Below are 21,165 nucleotides of genomic sequence, written 5' to 3' on the forward strand. Positions count from 1 at the left end.
CTGTATCCAGGGAGTGGAGCTGCCCCACCCAGGTAAGAACGTAGTCCCTGTTCACCGAGGGCTTCTAAGAGGCTGGTAAGTAAGCAGCATGGTCTGCCGCAGGTAAGTCCACCCAAGCACTTTGACACCAATGATGAGCCCGGCGCTTCCAGTGCCGGGACCGATGATTCTGATGAGCCTGGTGCCACCGGCGCCAGGACAAGGTCCAAAAGGTCCCTGTGGGGACCGGCTGGTGCCTAGGATTAGGGGCCTGCTTCCAAGGACGTTGGGCTGGTCCTGGCTCCTTGGAAGCAGTGATCATGACAGTACCCCCCCTTAAGGCCCCTCATAAGCGTGTCTTCTCCGGGGGCTTTGGCTTGTCGGGGTGATTCAGATGGAATCTCTTGACCAGACAAGGTGCGTGGACATGTTCTGAGGGTTCCCAAGACCTTTCCAGGGGACCGTATCCTTTCCAATCAACCAGATAGTATAATTTAGATGTGGAGATTTTGGAGTCTAGGATGTTCTTTACTTCGAATTCGAGTTCTCCGTCTACCAAAACGGGTTCTGGGAGTTCAGTCAATCGGGTTTCTGGTTGTACTGGTTTTAATAAGGAGACATGGAATACTGGATGTATTTTCATATGCGTAGGTAATTCCAATTTGACAGCCACTGGGTTAATTATGGCAGATATGAGGTAGGGTCCAAGGTATCTCGGGATGAAGGTGCGGGGTCCTCTTAAAGGCAGGTGCTTAGTGGATAACCAGACCTGATCTCCTACAGCGTAGTGAGGGGCCTCTTTACGGTGCCGATCGGCTGCCTTTTTGAATTGAGCTTTAGCTCTTTGCAGATGGGCAGTGGCTTCCTTAAAAGCACAGGTGATCTCCGAATGCAAGTGATCCACAGCAGGTGCTTCAATTTCTTGGGGAGGATCCAGGTTGGAGGTTCTAGGATGGTGTCCGTATAATAGGAAAAAAGGAGTCTTCCCGGTTCCAGAATGAGTCGAATTGTTGTAAGCGTATTCAGCGATCCAAAGAATGTCCTTCGAGGGGTTTTCTGTTTGTTGGAGCATGCAACGTAGATATTGTTCTAGTGTCTGATTTGTCCTTTCGGTTTGTCCGTCAGTTTGGGGATGGTGACTGGTCGAAAGTCTTACATCAACTTGGGCTAGACAACAGCAGCTGCGCCAGAAGTGGGAGATGAATTGACTTCTCCTATCGGAGACTAAAACCGAAGGAAAACCGTGTAAGCGAACGATGTTTGCCAAGAATTCTCGGGCCAATACTGAGGCTGAAGGTAGACCCTTCAGGGGTATGAAGTGAGCCATCTTGGAGAATAGATCCACGACTACTAAGATGGTAGTATACCCCAAGCATGGAGGTAAATCCGTGATAAAATCCATGGACAGGGTATGCCATGGACAGGGAGGGATGTCAAGTGGCTGTAATAGGCCGGCTGGTTTCAGCTTTTGACTTTTATTCTGGGCACACACACCGCAGGAGATTACAAAGTCTCTAATATCCTTTTTCCACGATGGCCACCAGAAATGTCTTTTAATCTTTTCCATGGTTTTGGTAATGCCAGGGTGCCCCTCCATTAGAGAATCGTGATAACAGGAGATTACTTGTTTTTGTAGTTTCTCACAGGGCAAGTGCAATCGTCCTCGGAAATATGGTAGGTCTTGATCTACTGAGAATTCTTTTCCCTTTAATTGCCAGTCCTGCAAATCGGCCGGAGTTAGGAGTGATTTAACCGTGGTCTTGATGTCTTCAAAAGATTGAGTGCTGACCAACCCAAAATCCTTTGTTCTGGGATTATGGGTATTGGATCTGGATTGATCAAATATTCATCTACTCCCATCCGGGAGAGGGCATCCGCTTTTCCGTTCTTACTGCCTGGTCGATAAGTAATTATAAAGTCAAATTCTGCTAGAAACAGAACCCAGCGAAGCTGTCTGGAAGACTGAGCTTTGGCTGTCTTTAGATATTGTAAATTGCGGTGGTCAGTCATTACGGTGACTGTGTGTCTGGCTCCTAGAAGATAATGCCACCAGGCTTTAAAGGCCGATCTGATGGCCAAAAGTTCCTTGTCTGTAATTGAATAGTTGATCTCGGGAGGCGAAAACTTGCGGGACCAAAAGGCAACAGGATGTAGTTGGTGTGTGACCGGATCTCTTTGTGATAACACTGCCCCCATAGCAAGACTAGAAGCATCCGTTTCCATGATGTAAGGAAGTTCTGGGCGAGGATGTTTTAAAACAGGTGCAGAAATGAATTTAGCTTTTAAGTCTTGAAAAGCTTGTTCTGCTTCAGAAGACCACTCAAAACGTTTGTTCTTTTTCAACAGAGCGGTGATGGGCTGGACTATCCGAGAAAATTCAGGAATTAATCTGCTGTAAAAGTTAGCGAATCCTAACATGCTTTGAACTCCTTTTACAGAGGTTGGTGATGGCCACTTGATAATTGCATCAACTTTCTTTGAATCCATATGGACTCCGTTAGGTGACAATATGAATCCCAGGAACTCGACTTCTGTTACGTTGAAAACGCATTTCTCAAGCTTAGCAAAAAGATTATGTTGACGCAATCTCTCGAGAACCTTTTTAACGTGTCTCTGATGTTCTTCTTCAGATGATGAATAGACGAGGATGTCGTCAATGTAGACAACACCACACACGTCTATGAGTTCTCTAAGGACATCGTTCATAAAATATTGGAAAGCAGCAGGAGCATTACACAGTCCAAAGGGCATCACTTGATATTCGAATAGCCCGTACTTGGTGCGGAAGGCCGTTTTCCATTCATCGCCCTCTTTTATCCGTACCAAGTGGTAGGCTCCTCTGAGATCCAGCTTTGTGTATATACATGCATCTTTCACTTGGTCCAGGAGTTCAGGGATCAAAGGTAACGGGTATCTGTTTTTAACAGTGATCTGATTCAGGGCGCGGTAATCTATGCAAGTCCTAAGGTCTCCTTCCTTTTTCGGAACGCAGAACAAAGCCGATGAAGCTGGAGATTTTGAAGGACGGATAAACCCGTTAGCTAGGTATTGGTCCAGGTACTGTCTGAGGTGAAGGTTCTCTGGCTCGGTGAGGGCATAGATCCTGCTGCAAGGAGGAGTTGTTCCGGGTATCAGATCTATTTGACAGTCGTAAGACCTATGAGGAGGCAGGGTGTTAGCTTGATCGTTCCGGAAGACGTCTTGGAATTCTTGGTATTCGGGAGGTAATTTGGGAACCTCCTCAGAAGAGACCGCCGCCAGTGAAACATCAGGCCGAGGATAACAAGTGGTAAAACACTCTGGAAACTGAACCGTCTTTGCTCGCCAATCGATCTGAGGATTGTGCTTCTCTAACCAAGGGATTCCCAGAATGATCTGGAACTGAGGGGCCTTGATTACATCGAACACGATTCTCTCCCGGTGTCCATCTTGACTCACTAGCGTCACTTCTTGGGTGGCATGCGTTACTGGTCCGGAGGCTATCTACGTGCCATCCACAGTAGTGATGACGTCTTTTACTGCCTTAGGGACAAGGGGTAGATTCATCCTTGATACCATTTCACGGTCCACATAGTTACCGATTGCTCCGCTGTCAATGTAAGCTTCAATTGCATGCAAACGATCCGGACGTTCAGGACTAATGAGGACCATGGGTATCACGAAATGCGAGGTCACGGGACAGATCTTAACGCTCGGCAAGAGGACCTCTACTCTTGTCGGGCGAGGTCGTTTCCCTGCTCAGAATTTGTGGTACAGGTATCCGCGGCTCCTACAGTCTTCTTAGCTGGTTTCACTGGACAGTCCCGAAGAAAGTGTCCTGAGTTTCCGCAATAGAGGCATAATTGCAGCTGCCTTCTTCTTTCTCGCTCTTTCTGGGTTAAAGGTCCTTTCATGCCCCCTATTTGCATGGGTTCCACAGTGTCAGCTCCCTTATTCGAGGTCTGTGGTTTAGAAAACACTCGGGTATCAAATCTGGAACGATCTGCCTTCCTGTTCTGTAGTCTATGGTCCAATTGGACAACTAAGTCAATATAGTCAGAACATTCTTGTGGAGGATTCACAACTTGCGCTAGCACATCCTTGAGCTCTCCACGCAGGCCTCTGTAGAAAAGCGTTATTCTCTTGTCCTCGGGCCATTGTGTTTCCACTATGAGTCTATTGAAAGAGGCTATATAAGTCAAGAGGTCTTGATTACCCTGTCGTAATGAGAGAAGTTCATTGTCCAAGGCCTGCCCTTGTGCATGTCTTGCGAACAGTTTCTCCATGCTGGACTGGAAGGCCTGAAAATCATGTAAAACCGGATCATCCTGGGTGACTAAAGGGATCGACCAATCTGCAGCGCTGCCACTGAGATAAGAAAGCACGAAAGCCACCTTGGCCTGGTCTGTTGGGAATGCAGCTGGTCGACATAAGAAGTGCAGGCGGCACTGGTTGATGAACACTGCGAATTTCTTTGGATCACCAGAAAAGCGTTCGGGCGGAGCCAAGGGCACATTACCGGGCAGATTGATTTGCACTGGATTTGAAGCTGATGCAGAAGGATAACTCCCTCCTGGAACGGGCAAAGGTGTCTGTCCTGCCTGCGTTTGTAACAACTGCCTAGCAAGGTCCTCTGTTCGCTCCTTGGAAATGATCAGTTCTCTTTTTAGAGAGTTCGTTTCCTGACGAGCTGCATGTACTTCTGCTCTTAATTCCCCAAGCAACTGGGCTAGTTGATCAGTGTCTGAGGTTTCCATTGCGCCTGGGTAGGAGTTTTGTGGTGGGCTTTGCGTTCTGTAACGCTCACCTGATTCCCACGGAGGCGCGGGTCTTGGCAGGAAGGTGTCTGTGACTCGAAAAGTGATGTGCAGGACTCGATTGGCTTCTGGGGTCGAACCTCTTCGCACTGTGTGTCGAACTCAAAGGGTGAGGTTTCTGCAGGTGAAAGAATATGGGGATTAAAGGTCTGGGCTGTTGAATGTCCCTATCTCTCTCTCTCTTCCCAGCTTGTCTGTAGAGCCCCCCTCCCAGGTCAACGTGCTCACCTTAGATAGGTGAATGCTGGGCTCTCCATCTGCGTCTAGTGCAGGGTGCCGTTGCCAGTTCCTTCACTGGTGAAACATTGGCCTCTTGACTTCAGAGGATGGTTACCGTCGTTGTCTGCACGACCGGTAAGTTTCTGGACACCTTTTGTCTTTATAGTCTTTTAATGCGTGGCAGTGAAGCGCCTGGAAATTCGTAAGTATGGCAAGCGCTCTAACTGTCTCTTTCCTTGCAGATTAGTTCGTGTTGAAGAGACGCCGGAGTATTCGCAGGCGTTTGATTGCGACGAGCGTGATGGGCGTGAGTAAGTACCTGCTTAATATCTCTTTCTTTGTCTTTACAGGCGACGATGCAGAATGAAGAAATCCGGAATTCGCTGCGTGCCGGTAAGTGTAACAATGCTGTTGTCTTTGCAGGTGAAGATGCAGCGTGAAGAATCCGGAATGCACAGCGTGCCGGTAAGTATAACAATGCTGTTGATCTTTGCAGGCGAAGGTGCAGCGTGAGACACGGCCGCTGCCGATGGATCAGGTGAGTAAGCACTGCGTGTAAAGTTCGTCTTGCTAACCTGTTGTTTCTGGTCTTTTGCAGGTGCTGATGTTGTTCGGGTACAGGAATGGTAAGTATAATTCTTGCAGGTTCAGGATCAAAAGAAGAAAGGCTGGAACAGACTCGGTGAGCGTTCTGCTGCAGATGCAGAATAACGAAGCATGTTTCATCAATCGGGTGTGGTTTAAATAGCCTTGGAGTGATGAGGCGTCTTCTTCCACGGCCCCGCCTAGGTAAGAAAAGAGTTCCTGCTTCCAGAAGAGTTCCAGTGCTGTATCCAGGGAGTGGAGCTGCCCCACCCAGGTAAGAAAGTAGTCCCTGTTCACCGAGGGCTTCTAAGAGGCTGGTAAGTAAGCAGCATGGTCTGCCGCAGGTAAGTCCACCCAAGCACTTTCACACCAATGATGAGCCCGGCGCTTCCAGTGCCGGGACCGATGATTCTGATGAGCCTGGTGCCACCGGCGCCAGGACAAGGTCCAAAAGGTCCCTGTGGGGACCGGCTGGTGCCTAGGATTAGGGTTAGGGGCCTGCTTCCAAGGACGTTGGGCTGGTCCTGGCTCCTTGGAAGCAGTGATCATGACAAGAATAGAATCTATTCCAAGGATCGTACCACATTGGAACCATAGGTGCAATGTGGGCAAAATAAGTTTATCCCAACCAAACATGGCTGCCGTAACAAGCATCTGAGCAGGAGCCAGTTGCTAGGCAACACCTTTGTTGTTTAGAAGTAGTCCGGCGGAGACGCTGAGAGAAGGAGGACATTTTGGTACGAGACTTATCAGTCAAGGTAAGCTTGCAAGGGGGGCTTTAAACTAAGGGGTCGGTCACATCTCGCCCACGCGGTGCCACGTGGAGTTTTCCTTTACCAAAGCAAATAAGTGAATCTTTAAAAGATAGTCAAACACGAAAATAATGTGCAAAGAAACCACGAATGAATCATGAGCGTATAAATGTAACTTTCCCGATTTTTTGCTACTACAGCCATTGAGAGAACATACAGGAGAGCACGTACATTTCTTTTCTATCTCTCTGTTATGTAAGCGATGGTTAAAAAGGAGCACGAGTTAGCAAAGCACGGTTTATGTAAATCCACGGTACTTATAAAAGATAACACTGGGTGTGACATTTATGTTTGTTAAACTTGGCGGATTTAGAAGATGATGAACAATTCATTCCGATATTAATTCCTTTGGTTTTTTAGATGAATCTGGGATTCAACCCATGATATTATCCGAAAAAGACACAAAGAGTATTAGTGCGACGCAGTACAATTAGGTAAGGTGATTTACCTCGAACCTGATACCACAAAAAAACAGGATTTCTATGAACTATTTCATGACTATTGTTTGTTTATTTTGAGAAAATCAACAAGATCTAACATTGTTATTTTTGTGTTTTATTTTATTATTTTTACTTTCTCTCTCTAAATTGTTTCTCTTCAACCCGGAACACTCCTAACCTTTACCCCCCCCCTCAAAAATGGCCATTTTCATCTTTTATTTAAAAATTCCTTTATTTGAATGTTCTTACATGATGTACTAATGGTTCTCATGCAATGTCAAATGGGAATATCATATTGTTTGTTTGGTATTTGCAATTTATTTGGAATACTAATAGCCCTGATTTGAAAAAGATGAGCAAGTCATCGAAACACGTGTAATCACATAGGGCACCAGATTATTCTAAAACTGAAAGAATAAAACCACAAGATGTGGAGTTTCTGAACACCAAGAAGGGAGTCATTTGTCATCCTTTTTGGTAAAATGTGGGCGCTTCGGAACAAGTCAATGTAACAACACAAAACTTTCATTTAACAAAGCGGAGTTGAGGAACCAAGTACTCCGCTGTTACTTTCTCGTGCGACCCTGAAAAGCCAATCCAGAAACACAACCAAGGGCGCTGAGGACCAGCGACAGGACAACCCCGCCTTAACCAGTTCCTCAAAACAAATATAAACAGTATTTGAACAGATCAGCTTGCTGCTTGGTATAAAGCACAAGTTCTCGTCAGCGTATCATCCAGAAGGTAATGGTATCTGTGAGAGGCTTAACGGCTTGTTAAAGGAAAGGATAGCCAAGTTGAAGCTTACTCTAAAGAGGGGATGGTTGCACTGCCTTCCACTGGCATTGTATACTCTTCGGAACCAACCAGGCTCCGACCATCATCTTACGCCGCACAAGATTGTTACGGGAAGGAGAATGAGGACCGCCCTTACCCCATGAGATAGAGCTAGATGTGATGCCCAGCCAACCAGAGAGGTCTTGGGAACCGAAATGCAGGACTACCTGAACTGCATGATATCAAGTCTTTCTGTTGTTTCAGACCAACTGCAGCGAAGGCGAAAAGGGTGCAGCACAGCACAAAACACAACAGGAGGTGCTGAAAAAGACACAGTTCAAGGTCTATGTGCACCTCTCATCTTCCCTGGTGACGTTGTGTTGGTAAAAAAAAAAATCACACAAGAAGAAGGTGGGACGAGCCAAGATTCACTGCCCCTTTCATCGTGGAGGACTGCACTCCGTCAGCTGTAAAACTGCAGGGCAGGAGAGCATGGATTTTCCTAAATGACAAACCCTATATTGGTGAGACCCCTCAAACTGCACCTCACTGCGAAGAAACCACAGAAAACGGGGAAGAACCTCAGCACGTGCAGACGAGATCCATGACGAAGAAAAAGGACGCATGAGCAGCAAAGCCAAGATAAATGAACTCTGTTTGAAGATTGTGGCTTTAAACTAGACATTTCCTCTAAGCAAAAAGGTGATAAAGAACAATAATATGGACACTCTGTGCATCACAGCTGCAGGGTGAAGAAGAGAAATGCGCCTCTAAGCCAAAACAAACTTCTGAATCAAGCCACACTTAAGCATTGTTGAAAAACCAAGACTCTGGTAGACTAGAGACAAGACTTTTCTCTGAGCGCTTAACACAGTATCCTGGAACCGCCAATACTAAGACTTTGTTTTACAGAATTTATGGCATCTCCCAGCAGAAATCTCACATGGGATGTACTCACTTACTACCAGTTAGTGGTAATATCACATCCATCACTTGTAGGGAGAGTAACCAGTGTCACAGACTTTATACAAGATCCTGCTAACAAGGAAGTAATCTGGCAACTGCTGACTGTCATCGCGGAAGCCTTCGCCGAGTTGCCCGAACACAGTGAAAAGGACACAAATGCTTCCACCACAAGTGATGACTGATGAACTCACGTAAACGCTCTTCTTTCGCATCATAGAGGAATGCCCTGGACTAGTCGGGAGAACAACGGATACACTTACGTACATCAGAGATTCAAGAAACACTGAACACTTGAACCAACTGTGGATCAAGCTAAACTACGTGTCGCAATCCACGCGGCAGGAAAGTGCAGAGACTGTTCACGTCAAAAGAAGGGCCTGTGATCCAGAACCCAGCAAAGCAGGACAAATGTCCCTGTCACCCGAGGTCAGCCGGCTGGCACACAATGTCCTGTTCTGGCTAGTCACGGACTATCCAGAAATGGTGGGAAGGCCTGCAGAGGTTGACGTCATCACCTTCCTCAGAGATCCAGCTAACACTGCACACATGGGAACACTCCTCCATGGCATCATGATCCAGGTGGAGCTGTCCAATGTTCAATGGGAGTACCTAAGGAGATTCCAGTGAAACCGTCCGCTGAGGGACAGACCCAGGAGACAGAGACACAGTTCTTCATCTTTCCGCCGTGGTGAAGATCGAGAAGAGCAGAGAAGAGAACTTCACCGTTTTGTTTTATTTTTTATTTGTTGGCATTTTTTATTTTTAAACAGATTCCAGCATGTCCTTAGGACTGAAGCAGATTCGGGGAATGCATTGGGAACTTACCTATTGTGAATATGTATAATGAATGTGATTCACCAACGGCGTTAGTCTAATCTTTTTCCATAGTCTAGTAGGAGAACTATTTCACCTAACCAGAGACAATCGTCACCCACAAGAGGGGGGACTCTTCAAAGCACCTGACACTTTACAACACAGAACTTTTGAAGATCGGAGTAAGTGAAAAGAAATAAACACTGACAATTGACTCATGTTTGAAATGGGGGCCCAGAACAGTAACTTGGTCCTCCCGCAAGCAGAGGGGCGCCCCCGCTTCCCTGGAAGGAAATGCTGCCAGCTGTCTTACAGATCAATCATGTGTATATGCATAGTAATTATAATTGTCTTTCTGTCGTTAACAATCAGAACTGCATTTTTCATTGGTGGACGAAGCATCCCAATTTCAGTGCACCCACTGGATAAGGTATACATGAATCCCACGAATGCATCTAGACCCTATATAGTCATTCCAGTCTGAAGAAAACCTGTTGGTAAAGTCACCAAACTAAAATTGAATGTAATTAGCAGTGATTCATACACACTTGAGGTAACGAATGAAGAGAAAAGCTGGAGAAAGGGTCAGCGCGGAATGAATAAAAATATAGCACTGACCACTCACTACATGCGCGCACACACACTGAATGCACACAAACAAGGGCAAGTGTCAATGGCTACAGAACCTCGAACGATGGCAACAGAAATCAAGAGACTGCCTACCGAACAACCAGTTCCAGAAAATAGTCGAAGTGACCAAGAGGAATCAAGTGAAAGACCAACTAAGGAAGATATAACAAAAGCCCTCAAGAAGACAGAGACAGCTACAAGAGAATTCACTCCAAAGACACAAATGCGGATAGACCATTTGTTCCCATTTATAGCTAGAGCGAAGAAACTGCATGAGGAACTGAAAAATGGAACCACAGAGACTGTAACGACAAGCACACCAGTTCCAACACAAGGAACAAGCACCAGGCCCACAACGCGGCCATACATTGGACAGACGGTACACAGGTGGTGGTTAAAGGAGCTCTAGGAGAGTATACAAGAGGAGAGGAAGAGAAACACAAATCTTTCTCCCACCACAGCGATACAGATAATGAAGCCGGCTCTATGGACAAGCATGCCTGAGAACCCTCCGGAAAGAAAAAGTAGCACAGACACATTTAGAGATATAGTTATAGCTAACTACAAAAAGACACTAAGAATAAAGAGAAGCCCAGACGAAGATAACAACGAACTAAATGACTACCTGGATAGCACAGCACACCTAGGAAACAACATTTGGTACCAACACATGAAGGAGGTGGGAAGAAGAAAAGCTGAAGGAGAATGCTTCGTCTGGGCACTTCTACCATACAGCATGGGAAAGTCCAAGATCTTTGTGGCTGTAGAGATTGATGTCACTACAGCACACTGTATGTCACACGTAGCAATGTGCAACACCAGAGGACAGTTTATGGGGAGAGATGCCTCATTGATATGGGCAACTGAAAAGGATTACCCCGATGAAGATGGTTACGTCCAGGATATCAAGACAAGAAACAGAGCGCATACCAAGAATCACGTGATCAGGTACGAAAAACCTGAAGTGAAAGGATCAGGAACAAGATGGGAAATAAACCTGAGACTGAACATCCAAGGAAAGACTGCAGAAGAGGCTCAAACTTGGAAGAACAGAGGCCAAATGCAGATCTGGGGAACAGTGGTTTCCCCAAATGGATGGGAAGAAGGAGTGGTAATTGCTGAGCTTGGATGGTCATTGGAGCCTGCCAAGAGGCAATAGAGAACTCACAGAGGGTATGCAAACCTCTATGGCCAAAATTGATAAGGCTGCTGACATGCAGCCATGTCCCTTGATAATTGATGCACCTCGCATGATGCTAACACTAGCTGCTATGCATATCATGCCTACACTAGATGCTAGCCACTGCAACATTCTACCACTGCTGCCATAACAGCCCTGCACTACACTAGCTGCACCAGACTATTATTGCTGCTGCTGCTTTAGCCCTGCATTATACCAATTGCTGTGTTTTACCTGATGTTGCCTTACTCTAGTTTGCACCAAACTATTATTGCTGCTGCTACTTTAGCCCTGCATTATACCAATTGCTGTGTTTTACCTGATGTTGCCTTACTCTAGTTTGTACCAAACTATTATTGCTGCTGCTACTTTAGCCCTGCATTATACCAATTGCTGTGTCTTACCTGATGTTGCCTTACTCTAGTTTGCACCAAACTATTATTGCTGCTGCTACTTTAGCCCTGCATTATAGCAATTGCTGTGTCTTACCCGATGCTGCCTTACTCTAGTTGCACCAGACTACTATTGCTGCTGCTACACTAGCCCTGCCTATACTAGCCTCTAGACCTTACCTGATGCTAGTCGCTGCACTCTTCTACTATCGCTGCAGCCAGAATAGCCCTGCTATACAATAGTCGCACCACACTACTGTTGCTGATCCCAGATCAAAATCGTACAATGTGCCTCAGTAAGAGCTTAACAGCCACCCTACTGTACCTCCTCATACCTTTATTACACCTTGCCATTTATACTGCCACCATAACTAAGTACCCTGCAGAAAATGCACCTTGTCCGACCACAGAAAGAAACATCAGGCTTCGAGCCAGACTACCCTGCCTCTGTGAGCCCATCTGCCATAACAAGAGACCCACCTCACAACACCCTAAAACCTGCCCTAACCAAACTACACCCTGCTATAACTCCATCCAACCCAAACTTATCCCTATAACAATCCAGGACACACCCAACACTACCACCATATCCAGAGCCTTGATCAACGCTAGATCGCTAGTGGCCCATGCCACAGAAATAGCAGACACCTTATCCACAAACAACCTCGACCTCCTAGCAATATCCGAATCATGGCTGCACGAAGCAGCAGGCCCAGCACTTTCAATAGCCATCCCAGAAAACTACCAAATAATCAGAATGGACAGGCCCAACAACAGAGGTGGTGGCCTGGCCATCATAGCTAAAACAAACCTCGAGCTAAGATCACTGCCTCAAGCACCTCTCAAATCTTGCAAGCTCCTCACAGCCAAATTGCCTATCTCCAACTGCCGCACCTTAACCATTTATCTGATATATAGGCCACCTGGCCCCATTTGCTCATTCGAGGCAGACCTATCCAGCCTCCTAGCCAACATAAAAGACACCTCCCAAATATTATTGCTAGGCGACTTGAACCTTGGGTTAAATGACCCCGATGACAAACCAGCACAAGCTATAGCCAACATGCTAGATGAAAACAGCCTAATCCAAAGAGTGCTTACCCTTACCCACAATAAAGGTAGGACCTTGGACTGGATCGCCACCCTGAACTGCGACACCTTCATCACCAAAACCTCTCCCCAACACTGGACAGACCATCACCTCATTGACTTCACATGTCAACAAAAAAAAAAAAATCATGGCACCAACACTGCCCACTAGAGCAAAATAAATATAACCCTGACAACCTCCTACCACTACTACTGCCAACCCTCAATGTTCTTCCCGACAACCTAAATCCAGAGTGTATAGTAGAAAGCTACAACAATGCCATAAAGAAAGGACTAGACATCATTGCCCCTCTTAAACTGCAAAAGAGCAAACAACAAGCCCACCTGAACGCCTGGTTCACCCCCCATCTGAAATAACTTAGAATGCGTAGAAGGAAACTAGAATCTCAATGGCTCAATTCCCCTACAGAAGAGAACAAATCACAACTTAAACATTTTGTGAATAACTACAAAAAAGAAATCCTACTCACAAAAAAGAACCTCTTCAATGAAAGAATCGAAAAATCTAGCTACATCATCAGGGAACTATTTGAAATACTTAGGGAACTAGAATCCCCCATGCCCCCACCAGAAAACATAATTAAGGACAAAGTATGGTGCACCAGCGTCCAAAACGCCCTAACTAATAAAATCAAAACTCTCCAAACTAAAATCGCACAAAAAGAAAAAGACTCCCTCACCACTAATGAATCATCTCCCAGTAACCATGCTAAAATAACCAACCCACCAGGCCTGAATCTCTTCAGGTTCACCAAAATATCTATCCCAGAAACAAAGAGTTATAGCCGCACTTAAACCATCCAACTGCAAAGTCGACAACTGCCCTCCCCAGATAATCAAGGATGCTGCCAGGGACCTAGCTCCCTTTATAACCAAACTAATCAACGCATCCTTCTCTTCCAACACCATACCAAGCAACCTCAAAGAATCCTGGGTCCTGCCTCTCCTCAAGAAGCAAACCCTAGACCCTGCTATTCCCACCAATTACAGGCCCATCACCACAGTGCCGTTCCTGTTAAAGATAATAGACAGAGTAGCATACCTACTAGGTGCCCGCCAATCAGGTTTCAGACCACAGCACGGTACTGAGACAGCCCTAATCGATCTTAAAACTAGATTAACGACAAAGGTAACACCGCCATGCTACTCCTCCTCGACCTGTCGGCAGCTTTCGACCTGGTGGATCACCCAGTCCTGTGCGAACACCTGGCCTGGGCTGCCCACTTCTCGAAAGAGGCCATAGCCTGGATCCAATCATTTTTGGACAATCGAACTATGAGGGTCTTCTCCACTCTAGCCTCAGCAGACCCCATCAAAATAATCTGCGGGGTACCCCAGGGCTCCTGCATCTCCCCCACCCTCTACAACATCTTTACCAAGCCCCTATTTGACAAGTTGGACAGACTGGGTGTCTCATATACTAACTATGCAGATGACACCCAGATCCTCATACCCCTTTCGGGCAACTTCGATTCAGATACGGCCTTGGTAAACAAAATAGATCTTATCTTTCAGGCATGGATGGCCACACACGGCTTATGCCTGAATGATGAGAAAACCGGAATCCTGCTCCTCGGATCCAACACCAATCTAAAAAAACTCAGCTCCAACTATAAGGCTTTCAACATTGATGGCAACACCATCACAGTGGCCAAAACTGTGAAAACGTTAGGCTTTCACCTAGATGCAGCCATGTGACTAAAAAAACAAGTTAACTCACTAGTATCCTCTACCCCCTACACATGCAAGCTAATCGGGGCAAGCAGAGCTTTCCTCACCCAAGCTAGCTGCATCATCATCATCGCCAATGCCCCAATACTCTCCAGACTTGACTATTGTAATGCCATGTACCTAGGAGCCAACAAATACATAACCGACAAACTACAGACACTACAAAATAACGTACTCAGAACAGCCCTTAACCTACCTTCCAAGGAACACATCTCCAACAAAAGGAGAGAACACAAATGGCTCAAAATCTGCGACCGCATCTCTCTCAAAACGGCATCACTCACTAAATGCTTAAACAATGCAGCCGCCTCCTATCTCGCAGCCAGAATAGCAAAAAAAACCTCCACCCGCCCCACCAGATTGATTAACTCTTACTGCCTGCAGGTACCAAATTCAGACAAAAGAAAACCGGCAGCAGTAGCTTCCCTGTCTTGGCAGCCCAACACTGGAACGCCCTCCCTCTCAACATCAGGACAGACCAATCCTACTACAACTTCAGGCGAAACACCCTCACCTGGCTACGGTCCAATGCTCCCCATGACTAACCTTGCCCTCTCACACGCCCATGCCATTGTTCAACCTGACTGCTTCTATGCAAAGCATTAAATATGTAAATATGTTAGCAATTTATTAACTATATGTATATATGTACATTCCACGCAATGTAATGCTATGCTTCTTATCCATGTGTGCCTTATCCTGTAACTAAGTTTTCATGTAATCTTACCTTCCTGTTTTCTGTTGCGCCCTGTTACCCCTGGGTTTTGTGCGCCATACTAAATAAATAAACAAACAAACATCCCCGGCCTCTTGCTAGCCTAATCCATTCGCATGGCAGCAGATTCTATTCCTATGCATATGATACCCAACTGATCCTTAGAGTGGATCAGAACTTGCAGGAATTGGCAGCCTGTCTGAAGGCCTGTCTTGCGGCCATAGGCGAATGGATGAATCACAAAAGGCTAAAGCTCAATGGCAAAAAAACCAAAGTCCTGGTTATTGGCCCACCAAGAGCACACTTTCTATGGACCCTGTAATTTTGGCCCCCCCCAATTTGGGTACTTTCCCTATTCCTATATATTCAGTAAAAATCCTTGGTGTCAAAATCTCAGGTACGTTCTCACCTGATTTGCAAGTCAATGCAAGATGCAGCGCTGGCTACTTTAAACTTAAAGTGCTAAAAAAGGTGATGCCTTTTCTACCATACTCCTTGAGAGGTCCGGAAGTTGCTTCTGCAGTCCCAGGAATTCTGGTCTATTGTATTGCCACTTTACAGGCTAAGCCCAAATACATGAAGAGGCTCCAAATTCTTCAAAATTCTGCAGCCCGTGTAGTTGCTGGTCTTCCTAAACATGTTACTCCTAAACATGTTACTCCTATTTCACTTCAGCTTCATTGACTCCCTGTTGAAAACAAGATTAAATTCAAGGCACTTCGCCTGACCTATCGAGGCTTGCATAATCAGGGTGTGCTGTTTCTTCAGAAAGAGATTATTCCCTACACTTCAGCTAGAACCCTTCGCTCAGCAAATTCAGGCCTCCTCTTTGTTACACAAATTTATAAAAAAACAGTAGGGGCAGGGCGTTTTCATCAGACCCCTCTTTATGGAATACTCTTCCATCATCCCTAAGGATGACAGAAGATATCAAATTCCGTAAACTGCTGAAGACTTTCCTTTTTCTGAAATAGGATAGATGTGCTTTTACGCAATTGCTTTCGACAGTTGCCCTGTCCTTAATGCCAGGATATTTGTGTGGCAGTGCACACTACAAGGAAACAGTAACATAACAATGACTTGCATACGCAGATGACCTGTTAACACTCGATTAAACATTGATTGGTCTACAGCATTCACTAGATTCCCTGAGTCCATTTATGGAGGCAGAGGAACCAGCTATAAATGTTCAAAAAACTAAGATTATATGTGAGAATGGAAGGAGGAAAATCCTTTTATGTGGAAAATCAAAGGGCTGGAACTGGATTTGGTTGAACAATATGTATATTTAGATTTCTCCATTTACAATAGGCAAAAAATGAGCATTTTGATTATATTAAAAGGAAATGCTTAATTTATATAGCACAAATGAAGCGGGTGAATAATAAATATGGCAAATGTTCCTTTTTACTAGTATTTAATTATTACAGAGCAAAGGTCATTCCCGCCCTACTTTCATGATACAGATGTGCTTTCTACTACCTTTGGAGGTGATTGGCAATCTCTTGAGGGGCTGATTTGCTGCAGAGTTTTAGTTCTGCCAAATTGTGTCCCGTTTCTATAATTCGTCAATATCAATAATAGCACGGTTGAAGAGGAAAGTCATATCCTTTTGAAGGAAGGTCAGGTTGCGTCCCGAGAACTCTCTATTTTCTGAATTAAGTATAATAATGAATAATAATATTTGTACGGCCACACCACACTGAATGCGCCCGATCTCATCTGATCTTGGAAGCTAAGCAGTGTTGGGCCTAGTTAGTACCTGGATGGGACACTGGCTGGGAATACCAGGTGCTATAGGCTAAAAAATAAATATTTCTTATTGCTTCTCGACCTCTGTTAAGAATTATGACTTTGTTACAAGGCATGGAGAGGTCCAGTGAGACCATGGATATGGCGCCACACAAAATTAAAAAAAAGCTATTTGGGAGCAGGACTACTTAATAGCCAGAGAGGCAAATGAGAAATATGTATTTTATCAAGATATGCTTTCAATAGTGAAACCCCTGTTTGAATCTGAATTATACATTCAAAAGTTCCCTTGTCCAATATGGAGGAAAAGGTTTTAAAGATTTTGTTTACATCTTTTAGCCACTGAGGTAGAGGGGGCTAGAATGGGACTGGATCGAGCCTAAAAGAAATATTGATATACTTTAAGGTCAAGGGCTCGATCGAGACTTTAAAACACTTCCTAACAATGTGTCCACAGACTCTCAAAATTAGGTATAAATATTTTAATACATTTGTTAAAATTCTTTAGATTATATAGTGAAGATCATTTTTGGAATACGATTTTACTAGGAAAACATGTCACTTTGATTTTGGACTTGAATCAGACTTATTTTTTTTATCACTTTTATGTATGTATTATAAATGAATGTGGTTATGTATATGAAGACTATGGGTAATTGTATATGGAAATATTATATGTTTCTATATTTGTATGTCCTTTTCTATATATAAATGTGTAAGGTTTCTTGTAAAACCATGAACACAATAAAAAACTAAAGATTTTCCCGCCTCCAATTTGCACCACAGACGCACAACACCAATTGACAACAAAATGACTAGGGTTATGGCTTATGTCATGGGCATCACTAAAAATCACTCCAACCCCTTCAAGGGTGTTTACAATTATTGTGGGTTGAGATTGAATGGCTGAACTGTAGGACAAAAGGGGCTTTTTGTCTCTAGGGCCGTCCCTTGCTCTCTCTTCGCCTTTGGGCTACCGCCACACTAGCCAAAGTGGCCGTACTACGGCTCGGTAACGCTTATTGTCTGTATTCTCTCTTGGACTCAAGGTGGATTCCCTAAGGCGCAGGCTGTCTGACTCCCTATTGATCTTCTAGCTGTCCCTTCCCTCAGTATCCTAGGGAAGTTTGCGAATGGTGCCTTCACTCATGCGGTTTTAGTCTCTCACCACACATGCCCAGTCTCACCTTACCCTTCTATGCTGGTGTCTCTACACTGATTTCCTTCCCTCCAAGATACTGTCCTTCCGATGTTCCACTCTGCCTTCCTACCTGCACATTTAGTTACCTTCTTTCCGCCTCCTACTTTTCTCTTTCTCCACTTAGAACTACTGCCTTCACCTGCTAAACTACTACTCCACCCGCTACTACCTCTCTCCTCTTCTACCGATTCATCTCTTCTCCACTACCTCGTCTCTGCTATAGCTAATCATACTACACTACCACTTCTTGCTACTACCACTCTTCTACTCCTACCACTTCCTCTCTGTTTCTACTACCACTTTCTTCTCTATTTCTAGGTCTACTTCTCCCTCTCTCTTCTTACTGTCATGGACTACATTCCACTACAACTACCGCTCCCTACAACCACTTCTCACTCCCACTACCTCTCTGCTGCCACCACTACCACTACTCTCACCTGCACTTACAACAACCACCACTACCTCTCGTCTCCTCTACCTCTACTCTACCACTACTTCACTCACTCCTTGTACCTATTCACAGCCACTTCACAGACGCCTCTCTCTAACCAGCGCCACACTCCTTTCGCTCCCTCCTCCTCTGGTCTCTTGGTCATCCCCCTTCCACATTCTGACCTCATCCTACTAATCCACAACTAAATCCTTTCCTCCTACTTATTAAATTACCCTCTATCTCCCATGATTAGCCACCTCTCCCCGTCTAATCACTTACCCGACTACTGGGGATGCAACAGGAGGAGGGATGGGGAGGATTTGGAAGGGATTGAAGCCACACCCCTTTTCCCACACGGTCCTGCTGCATTGTGATTCTTTTGTTATGGCCCATCTGTAAACTTTTTCTTAAAAAGGCAATCACTGGTGGGTCAGCGGGACCCGACTTCTTCATACACGGGCTCCAACTACAGTCATCGGCTGGTGCTGTGTACCAGTCACTGAGGCGGCACTGGCCCACTGCTCTCTACCGCGTTCCCTGCAGTTCTGCCCTTCCTTCTCACCACTGCTCAGAGGCACTGTCCTGAATGGAAATGCTCCGCCTGGCACCGTCTGTGCTGCCAACATTTCCATGCCTTGTTCGGTGACCCATCACGACCACCCCGGCACAGGCTTCTCCTGCGGCCTATGCTCCTTCACTGGCTCGCCCGTGGCCTGCACTCCACTGCGTCCTCCGTGGCTGCCTAGTTGTCATTGCATGTAAGAAATATGCTCCTTCACTTGCTCTCCCGTTGCTGGCACTCCACTGCGTCCTCCGTGGCTGCCTAGTTGTCATTGCATGTAAGAAACGGCTGGGACGGGGCCACCACCAGGCACCCTGGAAAAGGGTTTTGAAAGGCCCCCCTCTCCTGACAGGGCCTGTCACACTTATGATTTTGATGAGAAAGCTTCAATAAATGTTTAATAGCAGCAATGGCAGAGAGTGACGCATGAACCTACATCCAAGGAGACAATGCCAGACAAAATCTTGACCCTGTGTATTCCCCCCACCCCCCGTGCTTCACTGTATATAGGTTTCCTAATACACTGTACAGTACAAAATGTATGACTTCATTTAAGGAGGTTCCTCTCGCTTCCAAATTTTCTCCACAGTGTCTTCACAAACGCGTGGCCAGCTCAAGGTGCACCCTGAATACTCCCTTACCCTCACAAACATTATCATTGCAGTGTGTGTTCATTATACATAAATGTACTTCTATCCGTTTTGAAGTGGAATCAGCATAAACTGGACTGAACATTAACGGTATGCAAGGTTACTTAAACAAACCTTTGTGCGACTAACAAAGCAATAGACCATATTCACATTTCAGAGTGCTAAAATAGAATCCCATCTTGCAAGCAAGCATATATGCATTTACAAGGTGTATTCTCTAACTAAACCTCGCCAGTGTGCAATTATAAGGCCCAGTCGGAAAGTACTACAATAATTCATAATGTCCTGTTCTCCACAGTTTACAAAACATTGCATCATAATATTCTCGTCTCTCCGTATTTCAACTTACATTTTTCCACTAGGCCATTGAAGCCAACTTGGAATAATGTAAGGGCAGTTCCGAGACCGCTTTCGCCATCAGAGATCATCAGGGGATTATTGCTTACCCACACCAGCGCTGAGCACCACACACTTATCTAACAAAACCATTTGAAAGCACATGGTGACGTATACATTATGAAAAAAGGAGTGGAACTTGGGTAAATACCCATTTTAGGTGGACAGCATTGCAAGGCAGACACATGTTTGAGTTTACTGTTGTCACTCTTTCAACAGATATCTCCTTCAACTGAATCGGACAGGTTTTCAATACAACATTGTAACAAGTGCCCGAAGAAAATGACTGGCATAAGTGTTCTGACAACCATGCCAGCCACCCTAACAGATTGGTAAATGTATTTGACCGACATATTTGGAGAATTTAACAAAACATATTTGTTGTGACATAAGATTTGAGTCCCTACCATCACGGACAGCAACTATTAATGTTTCACCAGGGTCACTGTGTTCAATTTGCCTTTTACTTCAGTGAACTGTACATATGTATAGCATTACTCTGTGCTGTTGATTCTTTTATTGGTGGATCCAGTGGAAGTCTGGTACAGCGACACTACTGTCCAATAAATCATTACAGTCAATTTCCTGGTACCGAAAAAGCACACTAATGCACACTGTTGCACTGTGTGCCTGCTGCCTGAAAGCGTTATCCAAGAAGCATCCATGTGCTGAAAATCTTAAAAAGGTGGAAGAATTACTAACAAAATTTGCTGCAATATTCAAGACTTACAAGCAACAAAGTAACAAAGTAATATGTCTGAGAAATGAAGGAGTTTGGCATTGTTGAAGGACACTGCCTCTGATCTACATTTTAAATAATGCAGGACCAAATGGTAATGGTTGAATCTTTGTTGCAAGTAATACGGACCGTTAAATGTGGTAACTGGAATGCACTATTCCATAGTTGAAGCAATCAATGGATATTTCTTGGCATTAGACTTTTGTAATTACTCTGGAGTGTGCGCATAATGTGTTGCAGAAATTAGTTTTTTTTTTTTTAAAAGAGTAAGATCCCCATGTTTGAAA

The 21,165-nt window shown here is 45.1% G+C and overlaps 1 pseudogene; it reads left to right on the plus strand.

Annotated features, from left to right (window-relative positions):
• Nucleotides 1–16,829: 16,829 nt before the first annotated feature.
• Nucleotides 16,830–16,948, plus strand: LOC138564657 (5S ribosomal RNA; annotated as a pseudogene).
• The last annotated feature ends 4,217 nt before the right edge of the window (nt 16,949–21,165 follow it).

The sequence above is a fragment of the Ambystoma mexicanum genome, chromosome 1q (assembly GCF_040938575.1).
Source record: "Ambystoma mexicanum isolate Mex_15411 chromosome 1q, UKY_AmexF1_1, whole genome shotgun sequence".
Lineage (NCBI taxonomy): Eukaryota > Metazoa > Chordata > Amphibia > Caudata > Ambystomatidae > Ambystoma > Ambystoma mexicanum.